Source organism: Tenrec ecaudatus, chromosome 6 (assembly GCF_050624435.1).
Source record: "Tenrec ecaudatus isolate mTenEca1 chromosome 6, mTenEca1.hap1, whole genome shotgun sequence".
NCBI classification, from domain to species: Eukaryota; Metazoa; Chordata; class Mammalia; order Afrosoricida; family Tenrecidae; genus Tenrec; species Tenrec ecaudatus.
In genome coordinates this window covers 19173017-19199560 of record NC_134535.1, presented here as the reverse complement: position 1 = coordinate 19199560, position 26544 = coordinate 19173017, and the positions used below count along the sequence as shown (strand labels likewise).

Here is a 26544-nt window from a genome sequence, read left to right as displayed (position 1 = left end):
CCTAAGAATAATCAGTGAATTAAGGCATAAACACTTAGACCAAGAAAGTTGCTTGTGGATATGCTTTCATGTTGGAGAGAAGGGGTGGGGCAGCTGGCTATGTGCTGGTGAGAGGGAAGGGCCACCCCTCTTTACTTGCTTGTAGGCCCTGTAGTTTCTTTCATTCACTGAGCATACTTTCCTCTTAAGTATGGCTCTACAACCTATTTACCTCCCTGCTCTTTTGTTCTTGTTTATTTCCTTAGGCAAATTTATTTTCCATGTCTCACTTATTGAGGACAATGTAGTACCTAATTACACTTCATCACGTTGCTAAGCATAATGAACTGGGTTGGGGTTTAGTTTAGTGAACGAACATTTTTTAAGTGATTATCCATCGCTCTGCTGGCTGCTCTAAGGACTCCACAGGACATGCCCCGGAGGAACCTAGAACTCAGCGAGGAGACAAAACCCCAAATTCATTGAGTTGATTCTGACTCATAGTGACCCTGTAGGAGAGAGAAGAACTGCCCTGATAGGTTATTTCAGAGGATCAGAAAACCTCATCTTTTCTTCCTCAGTTCTTACATGTAACAGACGGTTAGTAAACATTTTTAAATATTTCATTTTATGCCCTGTTTCTTAATTGAGCTCTTGCTGTGTGTCAGAATTCTTAACTCTAGGGCAGCAATGCATGAAGTGATGCATGAGATTGGCTTGTCATCAGCAACGACATGCCCTTGTCTTGGTGAGTGCTGCAGCAGAAGGACCCCGTGTGTAGGTGTAAGAACAAGGAGAGTCCAAGGAAAGGGAGTTCTAGTTTGGTTTTACTGTTGTTAATAAAGTGCTTAGCTCCTTTTTTTTGTTGCTTTAATTAAAAGATCATTTTATTGGGGGCTCTTACAACTCTTATTACAGTCCATACATCAGTTGTATCTGGCATGTTTGTACACAAGTTGTCATCCTTCTTTTCCAGGCATTTACTCTCTTTTGAGCCCTTGGTATCAGCTTCACTTTTTACCCTCCCTCCCCACCCACCCTCGTGACCCCTTGATAGATGATAAATTATTATTATTATTTTCATGTCTCTCACACTGATCACTGTCTCCCTTTGCCCATAGTTTCTGTTGTTCTTCCCCATGGAGGGAGGGGTGTGTGTGGTTATGTGTCCATCATTGCGATTGGTTCCCCCTGTCCTTCCCTTCCCCTTCCCCTTCTGGTATTGCTATTCCCATTCCTGTTCCTGGATTCCATATGTCATCAGTACTTATCTCTTATCTATACTGTGTACCTTCTCCTGTCTAGTCCAGAGTGAGAAGAAGCGCAGGGATCATGATAGTGGGAGGTGAGGACGCCTCAAGGAACCAGAGGAATATTGTATGTCACATCGGTGCTTCACTGCGTCCTGGTTGACTCATCCCTTCCCAGTGACCCCTCTGTGGGGGGATGCCCCATTGTCTACAGATGGACTTTGGGTCTCTGCTCTGACCCCACTCATTCTCAGCAATATGTTTTTGTTTGTTATGGGTCTTCTGATGTCCGTTACCTTTTCCGATGTCACCTCGTGATCGCACCGGCTGGTGTGCTTCTTCCATGTGTGCTTGCTTCTCTGCTGGATGGCCACTTGTTTAACTTCAAGCCTTTAAGACCCCAGATGCTTTATCTTTTAATAGCCAGGCACCATTCGTTTTCTTTTAATCACATTTGCTTATACACCCATTTTGTCTTCAGCAATTGTGTCAGAAGGGGGTGAGCATCACAGAACGCCAGGTTATTAGAACAAAGTGTTCTTGTATTGAGGGAAGGTATGAGCAGAAGCCTGAAGTCTGTCCACTACCTCAGTGTATTGCCATATAAATATATGTACATAGGCCTCTATTCTTATGGATTAATGTATTTACATATGTACACACCTATGCTTATACCTCTATCCATAGCTTTGCTTCCTAGTTACCATCATGTTCCCCCTACTTCGCCCCTTAGTACTTCCTCTCAGCTAGGGTGCTGTTGCTCCAACACTCCCAGGATCTCTACACGCTCCTTGTTGTTGCTTTAAATTTCCTAGTTGTTCCCCTGTCTGTGGCTTTGTTTGCTCGCCACTCCCTTCCCCCCACAACCTTCTCCCCCCAAGTCCCTCCAGGACTGTCTTCCGTTGCTTTCTCCTCACGCTTGTTTCCCATTGCCTGTCTTATATAAGTAGGCAAACCAATAATGACATAGACCAAACAAAAAGAAAACAAAAGATTGGAAAAAGAGAGAGAGAAAAAAACATACATAATTCCAGGTCAGTCCATTGACCTTTATGACTATCTCCCCAGTGGTCCTGGGGGAATTCTCGGAGTTGCCCTTCCTAGCCCGAAGTCTTTTTTGGGGTCTGTTTAAGGGTTTTGTGGCTTTGCTTTGCTCCCATTGCTGATCTCTTATGTTCCCTTCTTGGTTTGCCCCTCTGCAGAGGGTTCAGACCACACTCCCTCTCTGCCATGTGTCCAGTATTGTCCTCTGTCTCAGTATGCTCCAGTAAGGAGACAACATGTCATGAGCTGTTGTCAGCCCTACAGCCCTCTCTGTGTCGTGGCGGCTCCATGCCGGGATGTCGTCCTCCAGGCTTGGCGTGCCGATAAGGGGTCTAGACCGACCGTCGTCCCTTTCTCTTTTTCCTTCTTGGTTTGTTTCCATTTGTGGGCATGGTATGCCAGCCCCTCTCCCCAACCTGTAGGTTTAGTGTTCTCTGTCGCACATACTCCTAGGGAGGGGGCCACTTTGGCTCTGGTTGAAGCCGGCCCTGTAGCCCAGTCTTTTCATGCATTCCCCCTCATGGTTTGGTGCGCCATGGTGGGGTCTGTATGCACACTCCCAATTCTGTGGAGACATAACCAATATTCTCCCACTGGGTGGGTTAGTGTCCTGCTCCCCCCATGCCATCATCTCACTTTCACCCCCTTTCCTTCCACCTCCTTCCTCCTTGCCCCTTTGTGTTGGATTAACATGTACCTCCTTGGGTTTAGTCTGACCTCCACCCAACTGCCCAGACCTCAACCCGTATACTGTGAGATCAGTGGCTTTTCTTCTATACCTACTGCGCTGCTTATACTTACTTCAGGGGACTCATGCTGTACTTGTCCTTTTGTGAATGGCGGACTTCACTTGGCATTCTTTCCTCCGACTCTTCCCATGAAATGACGTGCTTCATGTGATCTTCGGTGCCTTTTAGTGATGTGCAGTACTTCATTGTGTGTATGTGCCAGAGTTTGCTAGCCCACTCGTCTTATGGGTGGAAATTTAAGTTGTTTCCAACTCTTTGCCATTGTGAGTTGCGCCACAATCAACATTGGAGTGCAGGTGACTGGTCATGGTTTATTTCTTACCTCTTCTGGACATATGCCCAGTAGAGGGATAGCTGGGTCACAAGGTAGATCAATTTTTTTTTAATATCACAAGATCATTTTTCCAAGAGGCTGTACATATCTACACAACCACCAGCAGTGAAGGAGAGTTCCTAACTCACCACATCTCCTCCAACATCTGTTGCTCTCTGATTTTGTGATTTAGGCTAACCTCGAGGGTGTTAGATGGTATCTCATGGTTGTTTTAATTTGCACTTCTCTGATGGCTAATGATCGGGAGCCTTTTCTCGTATGCTTATGGGCCATATGGATCTCCTCCCTAGTGAAAATTCTTTTCAGTTCTTTAGCCCACTTCCTCAGGGGGTTAATGGTTTATCTCTTTTTGTAGGCCAGGAGGGTATTGTAGATTTTAGTAATAAGCCGTTTGTCCATTGTGCCATTGCTAAAAATCCTCTCCCAGTCTGTAGGTTGCCTTGTTACCCTCTTGGTAAAGTCTTTCATTGCACACAGGTGTTTTATCCTTAGTAAATCCCACTTGTCGATTTCAGGTTCACCTGTGTGTGCTCCCTTCCCTATTGCAGTTAGCTGGTGTATTCCCTGGGCCTAGATTCTTAGGTTTGTACTGATTCCTTCCTTTATGGTCCTCATGGTTTGGGACTTTACTTCCAGGTCTGTGATTCACCTTGAGTTTGATGTTATGCATAGGGTGAGGACAATATCTTATTTCATTTTTCTACCTGTAAATATCCATTGTTTCCAGCACCCCTTGGTTTTTTTTCCAGCACCCCTTGTTAAAGAGAACACCCACCTCCCGCTTGATGCATTTGGGGCCCTTGTCGAAGATCAGCTGTCTCTATGATCATAGTTTTTTTCTGGGTTTTCTATTCTTTTCCATTGGTCTGTGTATCTGTCATTATGCCAGTACCACGCTGTTTTGACCCCTGGGGCTGTGTAGTAGGTGTGAAAGTCAGGTAAAGTGAGCCCTCTGACTTTGTCCTTTTTCTTGAGGAGCTCTCTGCGAATTCTGGCCTTCTTCCCTTTCCATATGAAATTGGTGGTCAGTTTTTCCAATTCTTTGAAGAAGGTTGTTGGTCTTTGAATCGGGATAGCGTTAAACTTATAAAGTGTCTTGGGTAAAATTGACATCTTTACTATATTGAGTCTTACAAACCACTAGCATGGGATATTCTTCCATTTGTGAAGGTCACTTCTAGTTTCCTGTAGTAGGGCCTTGTAGTTTTTCTTGTATACGTCTTTTACTTTTTTGGTTAAATATATCCCTAGATAATTCTATTTGTTCTTGGCTATTGTGAAGGGTACACCTGCCTTCTTTATCTCCTCTTCCATGGTCTAGTCCGATATATACAGTAAACCATTAGACTTCGGTTGTTGATCTTGTGTCCTGCTACTCTTCCATATTCCTCTATCACTGTCAGTACTCCTGTTTTGGAGCTTTTGGGATGTTCAATGTACAGAATCATGTTGTCTGCAAATAGCAGTAGTTTCACCTCCTCCTCTCCCAGTTGAATATCTTTAATGTCCTTTCACTGTGTTACATTGTTAGCTAGCACCTCCAGTATGATATTGAATAGAAGTGGGGATAAGGGGCATCCTTGTCTTTCCCCTTTTTCAGTGGGATTGATTTGGTCTTTTCTCCATTGACTGTGATGTTAGCTGCTGGATTTTCGTAGACCGCTTGTATTAACTTGAGGAATTTTCCTTCCATTCCATCTTGAGTGTCTGAATTAGGAATGGGTGCTAGATGTTCTCAAATGCTTTTTCTGCACCAGTCAGTATTATCCTGTGATTCTTGTACTTCTTATCAATGTGGTGTATAATACTGATGGAGTTTTGGATGTTAAACCATTCTTGCATCCCTGGGATGAATCCTACCTGATCATAGTGGATAATATGTTTTATATACTTTTGTATTCTGTTGCCAAGGATTTTTGTATCTTTGTTCATTAGCTATATCAGTCTGTAGCTCTGCATTCTTGTGGGATCCTTTCCCTGTTTAAGTATCAAAGTTATACTGACTTCATAAAATGAGTTTGGGAGTTTGCCATCCTTTTCTATGCTCTGGAATTTGTGGAGGATCTGTGTCAGCTCTTTCCTGAATACTTGGTAGAATCCTCCTATGAAGCCGACTGGTCCAGGAGCTTTTTTTCTTGGTAGCTTCTTGATAACCGTATGTATTTCTTCTTTTGCTATGGGTCTGTTGAGGTTCTTGACCTCTAACTGGGTAAATCTAGGGAGGGATCGTTTTTTCCAAGTATTCATCCATGTCTCTCACATTGTTGAATTCATTCGAATGCAGACTTTTATGGTACTTTGTGATTATCCTTTTAATCTCATTGAGGTCTTTTGTGATTCCCCATTTCATCCCTCCTCCTGGATATTGATGTTTGCTCCTTCCTTCCTTGGTTAGGTGTGGGGGGGAGGTCAGATGTTTACAGACATCCTCCCTGAAGGCAGTTAGTCACCAGACAACAGGGTAGGCCTTCGCTCCCTGCCATGGGGGACAATAAACTATTTCTCCCTGAGGCCTGTGACCAAGCATTCACACCCTACCAATAATGGTCTCTATCAGTTGAGCCAGGTAACAGGCAAAACTGGCTCTGTGACATCCAAAGTTAAGTTGCCATCCTAAATCTAGGATCCGCCCATCTTGCCATATGTATACCCCCAATCCTTCCTCTTCCTATTACGTGGAAACCACTTGATCACACCCCCCCCCCATTACTGTATTACCTATAGCACAATCCCTTCCTGTGATGTATGTCTTCACCTGTAATTAGGGGGCTTGCATGTCCCCTGAGAATAAAAAAAGCCTGGGCTAGCATTAAAATCTCTCCCTCCACGTGGGCCATCAAGTGGGGCTGAGGTGAGCATGCTACTATGAATTATGTCTGACGCCATTTATTTCAATAATTCTCTGTAACTTTACAATGATCTTTATTTATTATCTCTGTACAGTTGCATCTACCAGACCCGTAATGATGTGTTAGGGGCTGGCTTCCCCTGACAGTTAGGTTTGCCGGCAGTCTGTCAATTCTGTTGTCTTTTCAAAGAACCAGCTTTTTGCTGCATTGATCTTTTGCATCGTTCTTTTGTCTTTGCACTGGTTTGTTTGTTTTTAATACGAGAACATTTATTGCACAACTAAATGTTGAAATCCTTAAGATGAACTTGATGCTGCAACCGCTGCCCTCTCGAGTTTAGGAGTTGTTCCCTCACAGAATCCAGGTTGGGATCTGCGGTAGACAATTTTTAGGTGTCTCATTCGACCAGAACCGGTGGTGTTTCGTCCTTCAGCCTTGGCCCTCCAGTCACACTTTCTCTTGCGCTTGGCTGGGCCCCCACACTTGCTGCAGCTCGGCTTCTGGAGACGGCAGGCCTCGGAGCCACAGCGGCGGATTGCGACGCTTTCCAAAGGATGACGTTCCCTTCGTCATTCAGCTCTGTGGCCGAGACCAAAGAGGCCGGAACTTCCCTGGTTTAACTGCCCTGACTTTATCATTTCTTTTGTTCTGTTGTCTCCGTTCTAGTTGCTGGAGTCTCTCTTCCTTTTCATATGTGCACTTACTGCTATTCAGCTACCTCTGATAACTGCTTTCGCATTTTCCAGTATGTTTTGATACGTTGTATTCTCATTCTTGTGAGTTTCTGGAAACTTTCTAAACTCTCAAATCTGGGCCAGTACCCATTCATGTCCCAGAAGATCATTCATCCTCCAATTGTTTACCCTTGTTTTTCTGGTTGTCCTTTTATCAATCTCCAGCTTTATGGCGTGGTGATCCAAGAAGGATGTCTGAGTAATCTCTATGTGTTTGAATTTACTCAGCCTCAACTTGTGTCCCACCATGTGGTCTGTTTTCAAGCCATGAGTGCTTGAAAAGAACATGAAATTTTTTTTACGTTTGGACGGAAAGCTCTATATATGTCTATCAGGTCCAGTTGCCTAATTGTAGTGTTTAGTCTGTAGCCTCCTTGCTGAGATTCCTTCCCAGTGGGGACTCAGTAAGGCATCCATCCATCCAGCTCCTGGCATGGCGCCAGCCTGGGGGTGGGGTGGGGCAATCGGTGGGTGGTGACCCTGGTGACATGCAGAAGCAGCGTGGCTGGCACAGGCTGGGCAATCCCTGGGAACAGTTTGCAGATCTCTGGGGCACTGGGGCAAGGAAGATGTGGGGGAGGGTTGCCTCCTGGGCAGAGGAAGCACTCTAGGTTGTCGTGGGGGTCTTTTCACTTACCATAATCCTCTGGACACTGAGCTCACTGATCGCTATGGAGCTCCCATGGGCTGTTTACCTGGGCACCTTCTCTTCCGTCACAATTTTTGCTTAATTTCCAATCTGGGATTTGGAATTCACTGGCTCAAGGGAAAAGCAACAAAAGTGATGTGATGATCACAGCACCAAGGAATATAAAAAAAATTGGGGAGCACATTACAGTTCAGCAGATCTAACCCACAGGGGCTTGCCTCTGCTTCCAGTGAATCACTAGTGGGCTTTCATCCAGAAGATACCGTGCTTGGCTCTTAGAATTGATTCTCACTGTGAGTAACCGTTATCCAGGTGAACAGAAAGAAGCCTTCGTGGCACAGGGGGTTGGTTACACCCTGGACTGTTGATGGTAAGGTCTGTGGTGGAAATCATTGACTGCTCTTCAGAAGAAAGATACAGATGTCTGCTCCCCAAAAGATGTACAGTCTGGGAAACCCTGCACGGCATTCTCTCTGCCCTGGAGGACTGGCCCAACCGCAGTGAATGCCGATTAGTGTAGGTGAATGTCCATTTTCTAAACAACCGCTGAGCCCCGGACTGGGTGCTGTAAGGATTCCCTGGGGCATACCCTGGAGGAACCTAGAGTCGAAGTCAGGAGACAAGATGTAAATATTAGGGAAGCTAAATAGCAATTTAAGACATGATCATTTATAGTTAAGTTTTCAGTTTATTAATTATACAAATAATCATTGCTAATAGAATTCATGGATGAGCTCACTATTTCTAGCATTCTCCCTCATTCATACTGATCTTGCTTTCCATTTTCTTCTAAGACTAGTCACCTCTGGTGACTCTTTTATCTGTTAGCCACCTTCTGGCTTGACTTTCTTCCCTCTACCTGAAAGCATGGGACAATCATTTCAGGCACTCACCACAACCTCATTGCCATGTCCTGCCAGTCTTCAAACACCCAGCCTCCTTTCTCCTCCACTCCTCTCCCCAGCAGATCCTCTCCACTACTTACAGAGTAGTTTCCCCAAAAGAAAAGCCCTTGACTTCTCTTTGTTTTTAGGACTAATGAAAAACTTTTATCACTCCACATTCACTTAAGACAGTGGTTCTCAACCTTCCTAATGCCGTGACCCTTTAATACAGTTCATCATGTTGTGGTGACTCCAACCATAAAATTATTTTCATTGCTACTTCATAACTAATTTTGCTACTATTTTGAATCAGGAAACCCCTGTGAAAGGGTTGCTAGACCCTCAAGTGGTTGCAAGAACCGCTGACTTAAAATCTGCAGCCCTATCTGGGAAATCAGTGTCTCCCCTGGTCAGTTCCCTCTTTCATCTTCTTCATATGACTCTACTCAACTTTTGCAACTCTTCTCTGTCTCCCACCCCTTGTTCCTTAGCAGCTCCGTTTAAAAGTAGGCAGTAGAAACAGTTGGAGTGACTTGTCAACACGAGGGCAAGATGGTGAGATTAAGGGAGAGCTGAGCCAGTTATTGGCACAGCCAAGAAAAAGGAACAACCTGAAATTTGGATTGCATTATACTCCTTTTACATGATTGTAGGGAAGAGAAACATGCTAATGGAGCAGGAGCCTGTGTCAGTAAGTTGAGCGTTAGGATCTCATCCTGGCAGTATGCCTGCAACATAGATTCCTTTTGACTGAAGAACACCGTCTCTGATAGACTGTGTGAGAAGAGTCCATAGTTGGATTTGAAGCATTGGCCTCACCCGTGGGAACTGTCTACTTCTGGCAACATCTCGCTCTCTTATCCAAGCAAAACATTTTCATGACACCCACCTCTCCTGCCTCCTAGGTTCTTGCCTTAGATTTGGGGCTTCTATTGTCCATAGCCTTCTACCAACCAGGTGTTCACAACTTAAGCTGATACCGTTCCCTTATTTGGATTAGGATTTTAATATTTGCAGTCCTTGGATGACCAGGCTGGTGTGCTGCTTCCATGTGGACTTAGGTGACACCTCATTAAGAAAGTTCATTTAAGATGCCAGGTGCTATTCATTTCGATAGCTGGGCACTATCTGGTTATTCTCCACAGTTTGCTATAGCACCGGTATCTTCAATGATTTCTCAATAGGGTGGGTATAGAGTAGGACCATGCCATCAGAACTGTTTGTTCTTATAGTGCGTGTCCAAAATATATTCTGTATCTATGGTTTATGTATGTCTCTGGTTCATTTTAGGGATATCATTATCACTTTATGATAGAGAATATTATAAATAACTCCCCTTCTTACCAGTATCTTCTTTGCTGACAGCTCCCTTATGCATGAATGCTCCTGGTCTTCTCTCCTCTCCTTACTGAGTTCTTTTTTTTTTCTAACATTTTATTAGGGGCTCATAAAATTCTTATCACAATCCATACATGTACATACATCAATTGTATAAAGCACATCCATACATTACCCGCCCCAATCATTCTCAAAGCATTTGCTCTCCACTTAAGCTCTTTGCATCAGGTCCTCTTTTTTTTTTCCCCTCCGTCCCCGCTCCCCCCTCCCTCATGTGCCCTTGGTAATTTATACATCGTTATTTTGTCATATCTTGCCCTATCCGGAATCTCCCACCCCCTTCTCTGCCGTCCCTCTCCCAGTGAGGAGGTCACACGTGGACCCCTGTAATCAGTTCCCCCTTTCCAACCCACTCGCCCTCCACTCTCCCAGCATTGCCCCTCAAACCCCTGGTCCTGAAGGTATCATCCACCCTGGATTCCCTGTGCCTCCAGCCCCCATATGCACCAGTGTACAACCTCTGCCCTATCCAGTCCTGCAAGGTAGAATTCGGATCATGGTAGTTGGGGGGAGGAAGCATCCAGGACCCGGAGCAAAGCTGTGTGGTCTATAGACGAACAGATAAAGGAATGACAAAAAATAGGGAAACTTTTGACAACAATGGGCTCCAACACAGGAACAATTGTGAGATGGCACAGGACTGAGCACTGCTTCGTTCTGTTGTATACAGGATTTCTGTAAGTTGTAACTGACTCAGTGTCACCTAACAACAACAGCAACACAGATGAGCATCAGACATCATGAAAACTACCGTATATACTTGTATATAAGCTGAGTTTTCCAGCACATTCTAATGCAGTTTTTGTGGTAAAATGAGGTGCCTCGGTTGATATTCAGGTCGACTTATACTTGAGTCTATATGGTATATAAAATTTTATGGGTTTCAGTAATTTCTCTGGGTTACATTGCCCTTGCTGAATCCCTACCAGGCCTCTCACACCCTCCTTGCCACTAATTTTGGATCACTTGTTGCTCCCTTATCTTTGGGTTAATCAACACCACCTCCTTTTCCCTGCCTTTCCCATGTCCCCTAGAACCATCGATCCTGTTGTTTTCCCTTCCAGACTGTTCATCCAGAGTATCTTATCTAGATAGATCTGCAGAGATAATAATATGCACCAAAAAAAAACAAGGCATAGCAAGACAAAGTGACAAAAGCGAACCCAGCGATGACACCAAAAAAGACAATGACCCAGAAAATAATAAATTAATATTTTTTTAAAGAAGAAAAAAAAATTTTTTAACCTGGAAATAAAGGTCTGATTTTTTTACCTCTAGGCGTGTTCTCCAGTCAAGTCTGATGGTGCCATGCTCTGACCCCAAAGTCTGTCCTTTGCACTCCCTCGGGAGCTCCGTGGTCTGCTCCCCTCGTTGCTTTGCCACACACCTTTAGTGTTTTGCCTCAATGTCACAGGGTCAGACTGGGCCAATCCCAACACTGAGTCTCCAATGTTGTCCCCCGTAGGGCCATGTGTCAGCAAGGAATGTCGTGTCTCATAGTGGGATCAGCCATATGGTCTACTCTGTACATTGGCTGTTCGGAGCGGGGATATTGTCCTCCAGGCTTGGTGGGCCAGGATGTGCTCCACTCTCTCTTCCTCAGAATTCATTTGGCAAAGGGAATTTATAGAAGTCTAAATACAGTCACGTACTTATGTAAATATATTTATATAGACTGGTGGGGAAATAGATCTACGTGCATATATTTATAGGTTTAGTATTAAGGCAGCAGATGGACATTAGACCTCCACTCAAGTATTTACTCAATGCAAGAACACTTTTTCCTATTGGCATTCCATGATGCGCACACCTTCCCAACATGATTGCTGAAGACAAATGTGTGCATAAGCAAATGTGGTGAAGAAAGCTGATGGTGCCCAGGCTATCAAAAGATATAGCATCTGGGGTCTTAAAGGCTTGCAGGTAAACAAGCAGCTATCTGGCTCAGAAGCAACAAAGCCCACATGGAAGAAGCACACTAGCCTGTGTGACCATAATGTGTAGAAGGGACCAGGTACCAGGCATCAAAGAACAAAATCATATCATTGTAAATGAGGACAAGTGCAGAGTGGAGACCCAAAGCCCATCTGAGGGCAACTAGATACCCCCTCGCAGAAGGGTCGCTGGGAGGAGACAAGCCAGTCAGGGTGCAGGGTAGCAATGATGAAACATACAACTTTCCTCGAGTTCTTAAAATGCTTCCTCCCCCCACTATCATGATCCCAATTCTACCTTAAGAATCTGGCTAGACCAGAGCATGTACTTTCGTACAGATAGGACTGGAAACACAGGGAATCCAGGGCAGATGATCCCTTCAGGACCAGTGGTGAGAGTGGTGATACCTGCAGGGTGGAGGGATGGTGGGGTAGAAAAGGGGAACTGATCACAAGGATCTACATATAACCTCCTCCCTGGGGGATGGACAGCAGAAAAGTGGGTGAAGGAAGACACCGGACAGTGTAAGATATGACAAAATAATAATAATTTATAAATTACCAAGGGTTCCTGAGGGAGGATAAGGAGGGGGGAAAATTAGGAGCTGATATCAAGGGCTCAAATAGGAAGTAAATGTTTTGATGATGATGAGGGCAACAAATGTACAAATGTGCTTGACACAATGGATGGATGTATGGATTGTGATAAGAGGTGTACGAGCCCCCAATAAAATGATTAAAACTGTTTATGGGGAAGAGAATAGTTTGCTTTCAAACAGTCTGGGCGCTGCAGCAGTGCCTTCAGATGCACATCCCAATTGCTGAATGTGTTATTCTCCTAGGACCGCCATAACAAAGCACCACCAACATGGCGGCTTAAAACAACAGATTTCTTCTCTTATATTTCTGCAGACTGCAAGTGTAAAACTATTACCTGCAAAGATGCTACTTACAATGAAGGTCACATTCACAAATCAAACTCACTGCCATCAAGTAGATTCTCATTCCAGTGAACCAGTGGGACTGGGTAGAACTACCCCTGTGGTTTTCTGACACTGTAACATTTTACAGGAGTAGAAAGCCTCCTCTTTCTCCTGTGAAGCAGCTGGTGATTGAGTGTAGTTGTTAGGTGTCATTGAGTCAGTTCAACCTGTGGAGACCCGCTCATTGCCCAGTTCCACACCATCCTCACAATTGTTCCTATGCCTCGGCCCATTGTTGCAGCCCTGGGTCATTCCGGTTCCTTGGTGGGCTCCCTCATGTTTGATGCCCTCCACTTTACCAAGCTTGATGGGCCTCTCCAGGGACTAGTCTCTCCTGACGACATGTCTACAGTGTGCAAGCCAGAGTCTTTCCCTTCTTGCAACTCGGTTTGTTCTTTTGGCACTCTGTGGTACTTTCAATATTGTTTTCTAGCACTACAATTCAAGTGCACCAGTTCTTCTTCCGTCTTCCTTATTCAGTGTACAACTTTCACATGCATATGAGGCAGTTGAAATTGTTCAGGTACTCTCCAGTCCTCAAAGAAGCATTGCTGCTTTTCATTACTCCAAAGAGGCCCTGTGCAGCAGATTTACCTAATGCAGTGGTCCTTAACCTTCCTAATGCCACGACCTTTTAAGTACCTCATGTGTGGTGACCCCCCTCCCCAACCATAAAACTATTTTCATTGCTACTTCATTACTGTAATTTTGCTGCTGTTCTGAATTGGGCGACCCCTGTGAAAGGGTGATTTGAGCCCCCAAAAGGGGTTGTGCCCCACAGGTTGAGAACCGCTGACCTAATGCAACTCATCTTTTCATCTCGTGACTGCTGCTTCCATGAGCAGTGATTGTAGATCCAAGCAAGGCAACATCCTTGACAAGTCAACTTTCCTCTGTCATGCTGGTACCTGTTGATCCAGATGTAAGGGTTTTGGTCTTCTCCACATTGAATTGTAATCCACACTGAAAGCTGTCGTCTTTGATCTATATCAACAAGCGCTTCAAGTCCTCCTCACTTTCAGCAAGCAAGGTTGTGTCATCAGCATGTCACAGGTTGTTAATAAGCCCTCCTCTTCATATAATCTAACTTCTCTGATGATTTCCTGAGCATACAGATTGATTGAATTAGTATGGTGATTTAGGGGTACAAATCAACCCATAATATACTATGTTTTCCTTGCTCATTTCCAGATCCGACAAAAATATCAAACTCAGTAAGTCTAAAAGGAAATACCCCACTTCTGCCTCCAAGCCTCCCCTTCTTCTGTTTTTCTCTGATTTATAGAACCATCATCCATCTAATATCCTAAGGCTTAACCCCAAGAGTTATCCTAGATAACTTAATCTCGTCTCTTAATCTCTAGACTCCATTAACTAAGTCACCAAGCCCTATCAGTTCTGCCTTTAAATATCCATTGAATCTTCTGCCACAGTTACCATTGATTCTACTTTAGTTCAGAGTTTGACCATTTTTCACCTAATCAAAATAAGCTTTTACCTCATTGCTACTTCCTTCTACTCACTCCACCCTGTGACTCAGTGGTAATATTCTGGTGGCTCACAAACTGTAGCTAAAAGTGTATTGATTAGACCACATGATAATGGCCTGCATTCATTTTTTAAAAGAAAGTTTGAATTACTAGCCAGCAATCAAAAGTCATAGTATCTTACACAAAACCCCTGTTACCAGACTTTAAAGAAGTATAAGGCAACATTGGCCACAACCAGGACCAAGTACACAATCTGTACAGTTCAGTGAAAAATGAAAATGTAGGGTCCTTTATTATGAGTAAGAATCTCAAAAAGCAACAGTCAAATATTGAGCCAAGTAGGAGGTGCTTCTGTGCATCTGCACAGAGAACAGCCTTATGAAGGCAGACTGCCCACATCCTTCCATATGGTAATAAATCCAGCTAAACAGTCCTTTTAGATAAAGCCTGCACTCAGATTTTATATAGGAGCCATTACTTCCAGGGTCTGTTTGTCCGTGCTTCCTCATATATGTCGGCCCACTTGTGGTCCATACACATTGAACTTGGGATTCCCTGCTGCACTTCATCCTCTACACTGCCCAGTGTTGTTTGGGCCTGCTTAAAACCCTTCAACAGCACCCCCCCCTTTTTAGGTTAAAAATAAAAGCACCCCACCAAGATTCTATGTAATTCCCCCCCGCGCTTCATACATCTTCCTGGTTTTGTAAGCCACAGAGTGCGAGACCTTTAGAGACCTTATTCTCTACTTTAGGCGACACAGCCACCAGCTTTCTGCATTCCCACAGAAACACGTTATTCTCTCCTATAATATCATATATGCAGTGTTCAAAACACCTTAATTTTTGCTGTATACCATGTACCCAATAGAGTGCTTTATAGGGCTTGTTTTCATTTAATCCTTGCATTAACCTCGTGGGGCAAGTTTATGTGTCTTTATTGTAGAGATATACATACCAAGGCATAGAAGAGAGCATGTAATTTGTACATTAATAAGAGACAGCGTAGAATCCAAGGTCAGTGCCCTCTGAATTAGACTGTGCTATCTTTCCTTAACGCTTCTCTATCTGCTGCTGCATCAGTCGCCTTTGCCCTTTGCTATAAACCTCTAATGCCTTGTATGATTCTTCTGTTGTCTCTTGAATCCACCCACTCCTTTCAAGCATTAACCCCACCACTAACTACCCCACAACTGCTGCTTGAGTTGTGGGTGCCTTCTGTGTTGCTTAGTCCAGTGAACATTTCTCTTTACTCAAGCTGTAAAGCATCCTTTTAAGACAATTCCTTGTTTTTCCTCTTCCCGCACTCATTGTAAATTCTTCCTCTACTTAGCATCTGCATGAACCTTCTTATCCTTGAAAGTATTTCGATCCACTCTCACTCCCATACTAATGTAATCCAATTTTGTATCTTTAAATACCATCTGCATGCCCATGACTCCTCAGTTTATTCTCTCATCCCGCTCTCCCTCCCTAACTCCAGACTTATACAGCTAACTTCTATTAACATCTCCGCTTAGAAGTCTAATAATAGACATTACAAGCGTTAGCATACCCCAAATTAAACTCTAATCTTCCCTTTTAAAATAAAACGACTGCTTCTCCTGCAGTGTTTCCCATTTCAGCATATGTTCATTCAGCTTTCTGCGTGTTGAGACTAGCACCTTGGGTGTATACTTTATTCCTCTCTCTTCTTGCACATTCCACAAGTAGCCAGTCAGGAAATCCTGTTGGCTCTACCTTCAGAATATATCCAGTCTAACAACTTTACTGTTACGAAGTCTTTTATTATGATTGTAACACCTGGATTGATGTGGTTACATTGTAGCTGGTAGTCTCACCCTGGATATCTTACCAGCTATTTTTCAGGCCCCTACAATGACTCTTCATTTTATTTCAGAATCTCAAAGTTAAAAGAGGCTACAAGACCAGTTTGGCTCCCATTATCTATCCGATCTCATGCTCCATTCCTTTCTTCCTTATGCATGGTAGTTCAGCCATACCAGCTTCCTCTTTGTTTTCAAATGAGCCACTGTTTCTGCCTCCGGGCCTCGCTCTGACTCCTCAAGTCTGCCTGCAGTGCTCTTCCCCCGCCCCCCCCCATGCTCACTCTTAACTAACTGTCCCTAAAGCCTTTGCTGAAATGACACCATCTTCTCAAGGAGGACCTCTTCTAACCAGTTATCTACAGATGAGCTCTGGATCTCTATTTTGACCCCTCTATCACCGCAATCAGATTGTTTATTTTTAACTTCTGATGCCTATTCCAGTGGACACCTCATGATCACACAGGCTGGTGTGCTTCTTCCATGTGGGCTTTGTTGATTAACCATTAAATGACCACTTGTTTGGACTCAAGGTTTTAAGACCCCAGATGCTATATCTTTTAACAACCAGGCACCGTCTGCTTTCTTCACCACATTTTCATATGCACCCAGCTTGTCTTCAGCAATCCTGTTGGGGTGGTTGGACACTCCCGCACAGAGGGACTCCACAGAAGAGAAAATATATCCAGGGGGCAGTTTAACACCCATGAAACACACAACACTCCTTTTGTTCTTTAATCTTTCCTCCCCCAACTTACTATTATGATCTCAGTTCTACCTCAAATCTCCTTAGACCCGTGTACATACAGCAGCACAGATGAGAGCTGTCAATAACGCAACTCAGAATAGACAACCTCCCTCAGAAACAGTAATGGGAATAGCTATTCCAGGAGGGTAGGAAAGTGGGGAAAGGGCAAATGGATAGCAATGATGGTAAAATAATCCCCCTTGAGGGGGTTGAATACCAGGATAGTAGGTTAAGGGATAGAATGGTGGTGTAAGATATGTATAAATAATAATAACAATACATACTGTATTATGGGTTCATTGGGGTGGCAGGGTTGGGGAAGGATGGAAGGGAAAAAAAAGAGCTAACATATCAAAGGGCTCAAGAAGAAAGATAACTTTAGAAATTTTTTATGCCAACAATTGTACATGTCCGCCTGATATAATGGATGTATAGATTGTTTTATGTAAGATCCCTGAATAAAATGATTTATTAAATTTTAAAAATTGAAAATTAAAATAACTTAAATAAAAATACCACCCACATGTCTATATTCTTACACTTAAGGGTTTTCCCCTAGAGTATGCTATTTATTAGCATATTTCTTGTTTCTCCCCCCCCCCTTTTTTTTTAGAATCTTTATTTGGCAAATTGGTCACTTTAGCCCAAAGCACATACTATATATAATTTCCTATGAAAAGGTGCTATTTCCTAATACATTTTCTCTGTGAGCATTTTAACTTTTTACTGTGAATTAAATGAACAAATGCAGAGTAGATCAATTTTGCATTCAATAACTCTTCGAACTTCCCATTGTCTTATGTTCTTTCCAACATTTTCCCGTATCTCCCTCTTGTTTTCCCCTTTACCCAAGTTAACATCTGTCTATGATCTAGCTGGTGCTTCCTCCTCGTCTCCTGTCCTGTCCCACCTCTGGTAACATAAAAATCTTTTAGTGTGAAAAGTTTTTCTTGATTTTTTTCTTATAAATAGTGGTTTCATACAATGTTTGTTCTTTTGATTTTGACGAATTTCGCTCAGAATGTCCAGTTACATCATATCATGTAGTGTTTTACAGATTCATTGAGATTTTTTGATGTTGCATACTATTCCATTGTGTGGATGCGCCAAAGTTTATGCACCCATTTTTCCACAATGGGCATTTGGGTTGTTGCCTACTTTGTGCTATTGTGAATAGTGCTGCGAACATGGGTATACATGTCTGCTTGTGTTACAGTTTTTCTTTAGTATATGAGGTGGTACCCAAAAAAAAAATCCCCCGCCCCCCCCAGCTATGAATTTAAATTTTTTTACATAACAACCTCATCACCTTCAAAGTACTCTCCATTACACTTAATACATTTGTCAAATCTGTGATTCCATTTTGAAAACATTTTTCAAACTCAATTGTTTGGATGTCTGACAGCACCTCCCTCGTTTTTTTCCCTCACCTCTTTTACTTCATCAAATCGCTGTCCTTTCCTGTCCCTCTTCATTTGCAGAAACCAAAAGACGTTGCAAGGAGCAAGGTCAGGTGAGTCAGGTTCATGGAGCAAAAACTGGCTCACTGAGATGGCTGCGTGAGCAGGTGTATTGTCGTGGTGGCAGAACCAGTGCCCCATTAGCCACAAACCAGGCCTTCGTGCCACACACAGTTACGCAATCTTTTCAGACCCTCTGAATAGAAACCGTGATTAGCAGTCGAACGTGGTGAAACGAACCCCAGATGCACTGCAATTCAACATGCTCTTCCATTCGGGAAGTTGATGGACGCCCAGACGGAGATTCTCATCAACGCACATGTCACCGTTTTGAAATGAGAAAACCACTCCCCCTAGCGCTGTCCTTGTAAGCTGTTTCAACATCACAACAGTTCCTGGGGCATTTTTCTGGTGCAAGAAACAAAATTTCACAGCCGCACGCTCTTCTCTTATATCACCCATCACAGAAAAAGAGGTTCGAGCGAACTACTTTTACAAAAAAATTCACTGTGGCCAGAGAAATTTACCCCTGTGGTGTCACTGGGTGCAGTAACTTAGAGCAAGTTGCTCTGTGCTCAACTAGCGAGAAAAATGCATGCTGCCCAAGCTCTGCCCAGTGAAGCGGGTTTTTTGTTCCATTTGGGGTGGGGGCTTGCCCCCTTGTATATACCAAATAGAGATATAGCTAGGTCATATGGCATTTCTTTTCCCAATCTTGACACAGTGGCTGTGCCACATTACGGTCCCACTCGCAGTGTCTGGGGCCTCCAGTTCTCCATGCCCCTTCCAGCATTTTCAGTATTCTGGGGTTTTTTAACGTTGCTGTCAGTGCTAAAACAAAGTGCTAGCCTATTGTTTTTATTTATATCTCTCATTTAGCTAATGACTGGAAGCATTTCTTCGTGTTAGTTGGCTGCCTGAAAGCCGTTTTTGGTGACCTGTCCATATCCTCTGCCCATTTTTTTGATTGGGTTCATCTTTTTCTTGTTTCGGCGTTATATTTTTCTATAGATTTTAAAAGATTAATCCCTTGTCCGATATGTTATTGCCAAGCATGTTTTCCCAGTCTACAGGTTCTCTTTTTACTCTGGACGAAGTCTTTTGATATACGTGTTCAAGTTTTAGGAGGCTACTGTCATCTGTTTTATTTTCTGTGTATGTGTGTGTGTGTCATTATGCTTGAAAGTGTGTTTATGCCGTGTACTAGGGTCCCTAATTTTGTCCCTATCTTTTTCATTAATGATCTTTATAGTTGTAGGGTTTACATGTAGAGCTGTAATCTATCCTGAGTTCATTGTTTCATCTGGAGAGAAGTGTGGGTCCTGATTCCTCAGCCAGTGGACATCTAGTTTTGCCAGAACCTCTCTTCAAAAGACTATCAAACGGAGATTTAATGTGGCCCAGCCCTTTTTAAAAAATCTGTAGGAGGATGGATATATATCTGGGTTCTAAATTCTATTCCATTGATCAATGTGGTTATCGTTGTATTAGTACCAATCTATTTTGACTTCCGTGGTGGCTGTGTAGTAGATTTTGAGATGGGTAACTGAAAGACCCAGTTTGTTTTTCTTTAGTAATGCTTTACTTATTTGGGGGGAGGAGTATTTGTCCTTTCCATTAAAGAATGATGATGTGATTTGGATTGGTGGTGCATCATACTTGCAGAGCATATTGGGTAATAAAAGTAGCCCTGGTGCCTGCTAACCATAGGTGAGCAGTTCAAACCGACCAGATGCTCTGCAGGAGAAAGATGAGGCTTTCAACTCTCATAAAGAGTTACAGCCTCAGAAGCCCACAGGGAAGCTCTACCCTCTGTAGGGTTACTTTGACTCAATTAATTCCATTGCAGTGAAGGTTTTTTGTTTGGTTGGTTGGTTTTTGAAGGGGGTTATATTGACATTTTCACAAGATTTCTATGTAGGTCTCTTAGTTTCTTGTAGAAATATTTTGTAGTTTTCTTTGTGTAAGCCTTTCATTTCTCTAGTTAGATTTATTGCTAAGTGTTTTACCTTATGGGTAGGTATTGCAAATGGTGGTGTTTGCTTGATTTCCTTTTCAGAGCTCTTTTTGCTAGGGTACAGAAATCCACTGATTTTCATATGTTGATCTTATGTCCTGTTGTGTTGCTAATTAGTTCCAGTAATTTTCATGTTGAATCTTAGGAGTTTTCTTTGTGTAGAATCATCTCATCTGCAAACACAGAGCGTTTTTACTTCTCTACTCATTTGAATGCCTTTAATTTCCGTTTGTTGCCTGATAGCTCTGGCTAAGACTTCCAGCCGAATGTTGAATAAGAGTGGATTTAAAGGGCATCTTGTCTGGTTCCTGTTCAGAAGGGAAATGCCCTCAGTTCCTCTCCCTTGAAGGAGATGATGGATGGCCTTTGCTTATATGTCCTCTATCATGTTGAGGAATTTCCTTTCTATTCCTATTTTGTTGAGTGCTTTTATCAGGGATGGGTATTGGATTTTGTCAAATGCCCTTTCTGCATCAATCGATATGCTCATGTAGTTCTTTTCCTTTGTTTTAGTTATATGTAGTGATGAACTGTCCTTGCATACCTGGCATGGAGCCCACTTGGTCATCATGTTTTGTTGTTAGTTTTCGTTTTGATATATTTTGAGCTCTTTTGCACCTGTGCTCATGAAGGATGTTGCTCTATGAATCTCTACTTTTGCGTGGTTTTGGTGTCAGGATTATGTTCACTTCATAGATTAAATTCTGAAGTTCGCTGTCCTTTTCGATATCCTGCAATAGTTTTAGAATTGGTGCCAGCTCTTTGAAGGTTTGACAGAATTCACCGGTGAATCCATCTGGTCCTGTGGGCATATTTTGTCTTGTTCATATCTGTATTCCCTAATGGGAATAACACAGAATGAGGTACAGTACTTGGCAGATTGTAAACATGATCAGAGGTTAACTCAACCATCTTAAATTTACTCTGCTCTACCTCGCCTCTAGACCAAGCTCTTATTTCACTATACTCCTAAAGAACATACAGTGCACACCTTTCCCATCATTTGTGAATTAACTGTAATAAAGATCAGAATACAAGAGTTTTCTAGAAACATGTAAAGCACTCTCAAATTTCTGGAACTGGAGCAACCTGCTGTACAATTCTACCTTAAGAGAAGGGCGCCCCCTGGGGCTGTGCAGTGTGGCTGCTGGCTCAGTTCCTCAGAACAGATACCAGAGCATTTCTAGTCTGCTACAGACATGTTATAAATCAACATTATTTTTAGAAGATTACAAAGACCATTTTCCTTAGAACAGCTACAGACAAGATTTTTAGTTTATTCCTCCAGTTAGAACAGAAATCCAACTCTCTTTACAGTGTGTAACCCCTGTACTCTTCAGTGAATCAAAATAGTTCTTTACAATGCTGATAGCGGTGTTTGAAATGAAGCAGCTGGCTGAGCAATGAAATGTTTTGGTTTTTTGGGGCTCTGTGTGTTCTGTTTCACTGCTTTTGTACATAAGATAGCCTCACTTCCTCTAGTTTGTGTGAAGATGTAGAACTTGCAGAAACGAAGTGTGGCTTCTGGGACCAGACCTTGTTATCAGTGATAGGACCCTAGACCGTCTTTCCTGCATTTCTGTGATGATCCAGGGCAAATAGGAGCAGTCAGGCATGTGTTCAGCCTGCTTTTTAGGTAAGCAACCTTAGGATTTATATGAAAACATTTCACTAAACAGTTGTAAACTATTTTCTTAAATTTCAATAACGTTTTATAACAAGCAAAATAAAGATAATGAAAATGCTTTTAGAACTACAAAATCCAATGATTATACAAGGAGACTTCAAAACGTTTTTGGGAAAACAATTTGCAAGATCATGGCATTTTCCCCACAAACTCTGAAAACCCTCTTATACAAGATGAATTGAAATAATAAAAGGCCTTAAAATAGCAAGTCCAGACCCCTCCTAGTACCTCTTCCTGCCCGTTCTCTTTGTCCTTGTAAGATATGTTTCAATAGAACTTACTGGGTCTGATTACCCTTCTTAAAATACATTTTCATTATTTTTACAAGTTTTGGGGGGTTATCCAAACAGCTGCTTGTTATTACTACCAGTGCCTTTATTTTATTCTCTCTCTTCTTCCACACCACTTACCCAGCTCCCTCCCTCTTTTCTGCAGCTCCTACTAGACCCCTCTCACATCACTAAATGGAGCCAACTATCTGTGTATTACCCAGCAGCTCACACACCACAAGTCTGTGCATCCATGTGCTCATGTAATTACATCCAGAATAATAAAAACTAGGCAAGTTTTCATTAAAATATTCCTGTTTATTCTCTTTTTTGATTTCTTGCGCATGTCAGCGGATTGATTTTTTTCTGGCATTAACCAGTAGTGGAGCTACTCCAACTTTTACATTGCCCATAGACCTTGTCAGATGGATTTTGGCTGTCCACCCTTGATCTGTCCGTTAGTTCATTTTCCGGATCAGGCGTGCTACTCGCTTCATCAGTGACCACGTCTGCCTTCTCATCTCTGTGCTCTTTTAAGACAAGCAAGCCCCCTTCCCTCACATACACCATAATCCTCAGTGTCTTTCTTATTGTCGAGTTACAACTTCTACCCTGTCTGATAGGGTCGTCATGGGTCAGAAACTCTATGGCAGTGAGTGGAGTGGTCATCAGCTTTTTCTTTGGTAGCTAATGTTTCACAGCCACAGTTTATGAAGTGAACTCTTTATCTTCTGAGCTGCTCAGAGGCTGGGTCATGCTTGCCTTGTCACCACTAGCACCCCGGCCCAGCTCCTAGCACAGGGTAAGTCCAGTGTGGGGCAGCCACTGAGGGGGAGCCAGGAGTCCGGTGGCCCTCGTCTGCAACTCCTCTTGTTCACTCAAGCTAGCCCCGAAGCTCCCTTTGGACGGAGGTTTTCCTCTTATTTTCCTACCTAAAATAATGCCTGGCACATAGTAAGCTCTTAATAAACAATAGCTAACTTGAATTGTACTGCATTGAAAAAGAGGTCAGTAAATCAAGGGGAAGCCCCTCGCCAAGATGGATTGACTCAGTGGCCGGCGGCAGTAGTGGGCCCGGCCGTAACTATTGTGAGACCAGCACAGGGCCAGGAAGGGTTTCTGCTGTTGTACAGAGGGTCACGATGAGTCCGTGCCAACTGCACGGCACCTAGCATCCACCACACAAATTGAACTTGGGTTTTTACCTCAGAAAATCACTTGGAGATGTGAAAGCTCATTTAAGTTAACTTGCTTGCTTTGCAAGAAGGGTGTGCTCCAAATGTAAAGAAGATGCCTTTGACCAGGCGGGTTTTCTAACAACTGAAGTCTGGATGAGCCGTCACAGTGCTCTTCGGTGTCAGTCTTCTGTGTGTCAGAGTTGCGGTGGTAAACTGAGTTTGGCCCAGCAGTGGCCACGTTCATGGGGATGAGATCGCCTTCCCTCTCCCACAGCTCGCACAGCTTTAATCACAGCATCAAGGAGCTGAAGACAGGCCTCGCTTTGAATGTGTGTATCAGGAGGGGGCTGGGAGCTGGAGCGGGAGGATGTCATGTCACAGTGATTAATGATCTCTAGGAGCTGAAAGGGGAGAGTAATATACACAGTATTTCTACCCCCTGGAGCAGGAATGCAAACACCATTGTGCAGACCGGTGCATAGTCACTGACTTCCTGGTAGCTGGAGAATTTCATACACTTTTCTACCACAAATAAAACTGTCAGGGAAGTGACAGAGCTCAAAAAACTGGCCTGCCTTACTTTGAGAGAATAGCTCAAACACAGTGAGCCAGAAAATTAATTTTGTAGTTGTTTGGGAACCCAGTTGTTTAATAAGAGATGGGAAAATGGGAACTTTTTATTTAAAGCCTTAAACCTCCAAATATTTGTTGAATCAAACTTTACATTTGGTTTCTTAAATTTACTGGATTCCTGGAAACTGCTAAGTGAATTTAAAGCGGGAACATTCCTTTGTAGTGACATGGACCCTCTCACTGTTCCGGGTGGTCTCTGGTAGATTCAGAACTCTACTTGAGATCTTGTTGCCGTGATTTTCAAAAGATAATCTTTAGATTTCAGAATGGTTTACACGTTTGAAAAAGTAATTCTAAGGTAGATTCCTCCCTCTTAATCCTAAATGAGTCTAGATTTAGTAACAATTTCAAGTAAAATGTTTTTAACTGTCAGTTAAGAACTGCAGATGTGTGTAAATTTTTTCCCTTTAATTTGTGGCAAAAACATTGTATTTCATCCAACTTTGATAATTTACCAGTAACCAAAGTTTAAGGGCTGTGGTGGTGATGGCAGTGGTGATGGGAATGGCAAACCTACCCCTTACTTAATAACTTATCTTGTTGTGTGACATTTCACATCTGTGACAATCGTTAGGAAATCGGCTATTTGACTTCCTTGCGCATTAATGAGACAACAGACGTGGTGGCATTGGCTTCAGAGCATACCCTCCCAGCTCCTGTGCAGACTGAGGCCCTGCCGCTCAGAATTGCTGTGGGCTAAGAAGGGAGGAAAGAGTTGCTGGGAAGACGTGTGCGTTTAATAATGGCATCCCCAAGTGAGCCGGACTGGATTGGAGGTGGGTCTGAAGCCGCCTTCTTGAAGGAAGGGATGGCATGGACAACCAGGTTTCCAGCACCCTCAGCGGGACTGCCAGCCTAGATGACTTGCCAAGCCTGGAAGGCAGAGCAGCTCTGTTAGCAGAGCCTGCAGGGGCGGGAGTGGGAGTCCTGGAGTCCCACCCCAGAAGGAATTTCTGAACCAGTGCAGGAGGAAGGTGCTATGGGCCTCTGGTCACCCTGCCTGCTTCATCCAGCTTTGTCTCCTCCAGCCTCCTTCTCCACAGAGGACTAGTGCGAACTGGACAGTGACGGTCCTGAGCACATCAGTACAGCGTCATGGCTGTTACCCTATAAGCGTATTTTCCACATCGGAAAACTCTGACCAATGGATGGTCTGCAGATAGCAGGGGGGAAATCTTCCATTTTCACATGATGTTATCAAAAAAAGATCTGATCTTTAGAACCCACTAACTGACCATAGCCATAAGCAAGGAGTGGGTATAGGACAAAGTTTTTACGGGAAGCAACTAAATAATTTGAATTTTACCAGAAATCATTCATTCCTAGGACTTTTGAGTTAGTTTGTTCTTGATGCCCTGTGCATGACCCCTCATTGTTCTGCATTGCCTCATTTTTATATTTTAATTTCTTACGAGTTTTTTTCTTTTTCCATTCTACTAAAAGGAAAAAAAAGGAAATATTTGGAGGAAATGCCATATTTCTAACAAAAAGGAAAGACAAAAAGACCTGTGTGTTTTATTTGGTTTTATCTTATTTATTATAATCTAAATTAAAAAGAACTACTACAGTCTAGATCAAGGCAGCATCAGATAGTATAAGCCCTGAATTTGGTTTCCAAGTGGTAAGCCTTTTAAATTGCATTTGCAAGCATTTATTTTTAGTCAGGATGTGGTTATTTTTAGGTCTGCTACTCTGTCCCTAGGAAATGTAATGCCTTTCTTTCCATTGTTGTTTATCAGGAAGTTCTGAAGCCCCGGCTTAGAAGACCCAGTTAGCCAAGAATACCATCTTTTCTCTTAGATGAAAGAATGTGAAATACTGCAGGGAGGAAAATGTGTTCATTGAGAACATGTCCAATTTTTAAGTTGTTAGCATCATTTTAATCTCTGGTACGCTGCACAACAGAACAAGGTTTTGAGGGAATGCCAAAAATACAATGTTTGGGTTCCCCCTGCTGGTGCACATCCCAGATTCCCATGTTCATTAATACAGAGCTAAAAGGCCTAGGAGTCGAGATTAGAAACCGCTATGATGGCATTTTACAAAGGAATCTGTCGATGAGGGAGGAAGAAAAAGCACCATGGCCTTTTCTGTGGATGTCTAACCACAAAAAGAGAGATGTTATAAAATCTGTATGTTTCCTATAGCTAGAAGGAACAAAACTTAATCCTACCGTATTTGCTTTTAAATTTTATTGTCTCCATGATAGAAGCTGCTTACATATTGTACTTCTAAAGTGCTTTATGCTGTCATTTAAGGACTGATAGCACACCAGTGGATCCACAAACGGATTTGAGACTCCAAGGGAAAAATGTAAAGCTAGCCGTGTTAACATAATAAATTAAGCTGTCATTAAAGCACAGTAGCTCCTTTCTTAGTGCTTATGAAGGTGACGTGACATTATGTATGCCTTGTCCTTGTAACACCTGCTTTCTCTAGTTTATCTTATG

The 26544-nt window shown here is 43.0% G+C and overlaps 1 protein-coding gene across 6 annotated transcripts in view; it reads left to right on the top strand.

Annotated features, from left to right (window-relative positions):
- The window catches only part of RIC8B (RIC8 guanine nucleotide exchange factor B), a 161620-nt gene that overhangs the window by 63387 nt on the left and 71689 nt on the right, over positions 1-26544 (top strand). The window lies entirely within an intron of this gene.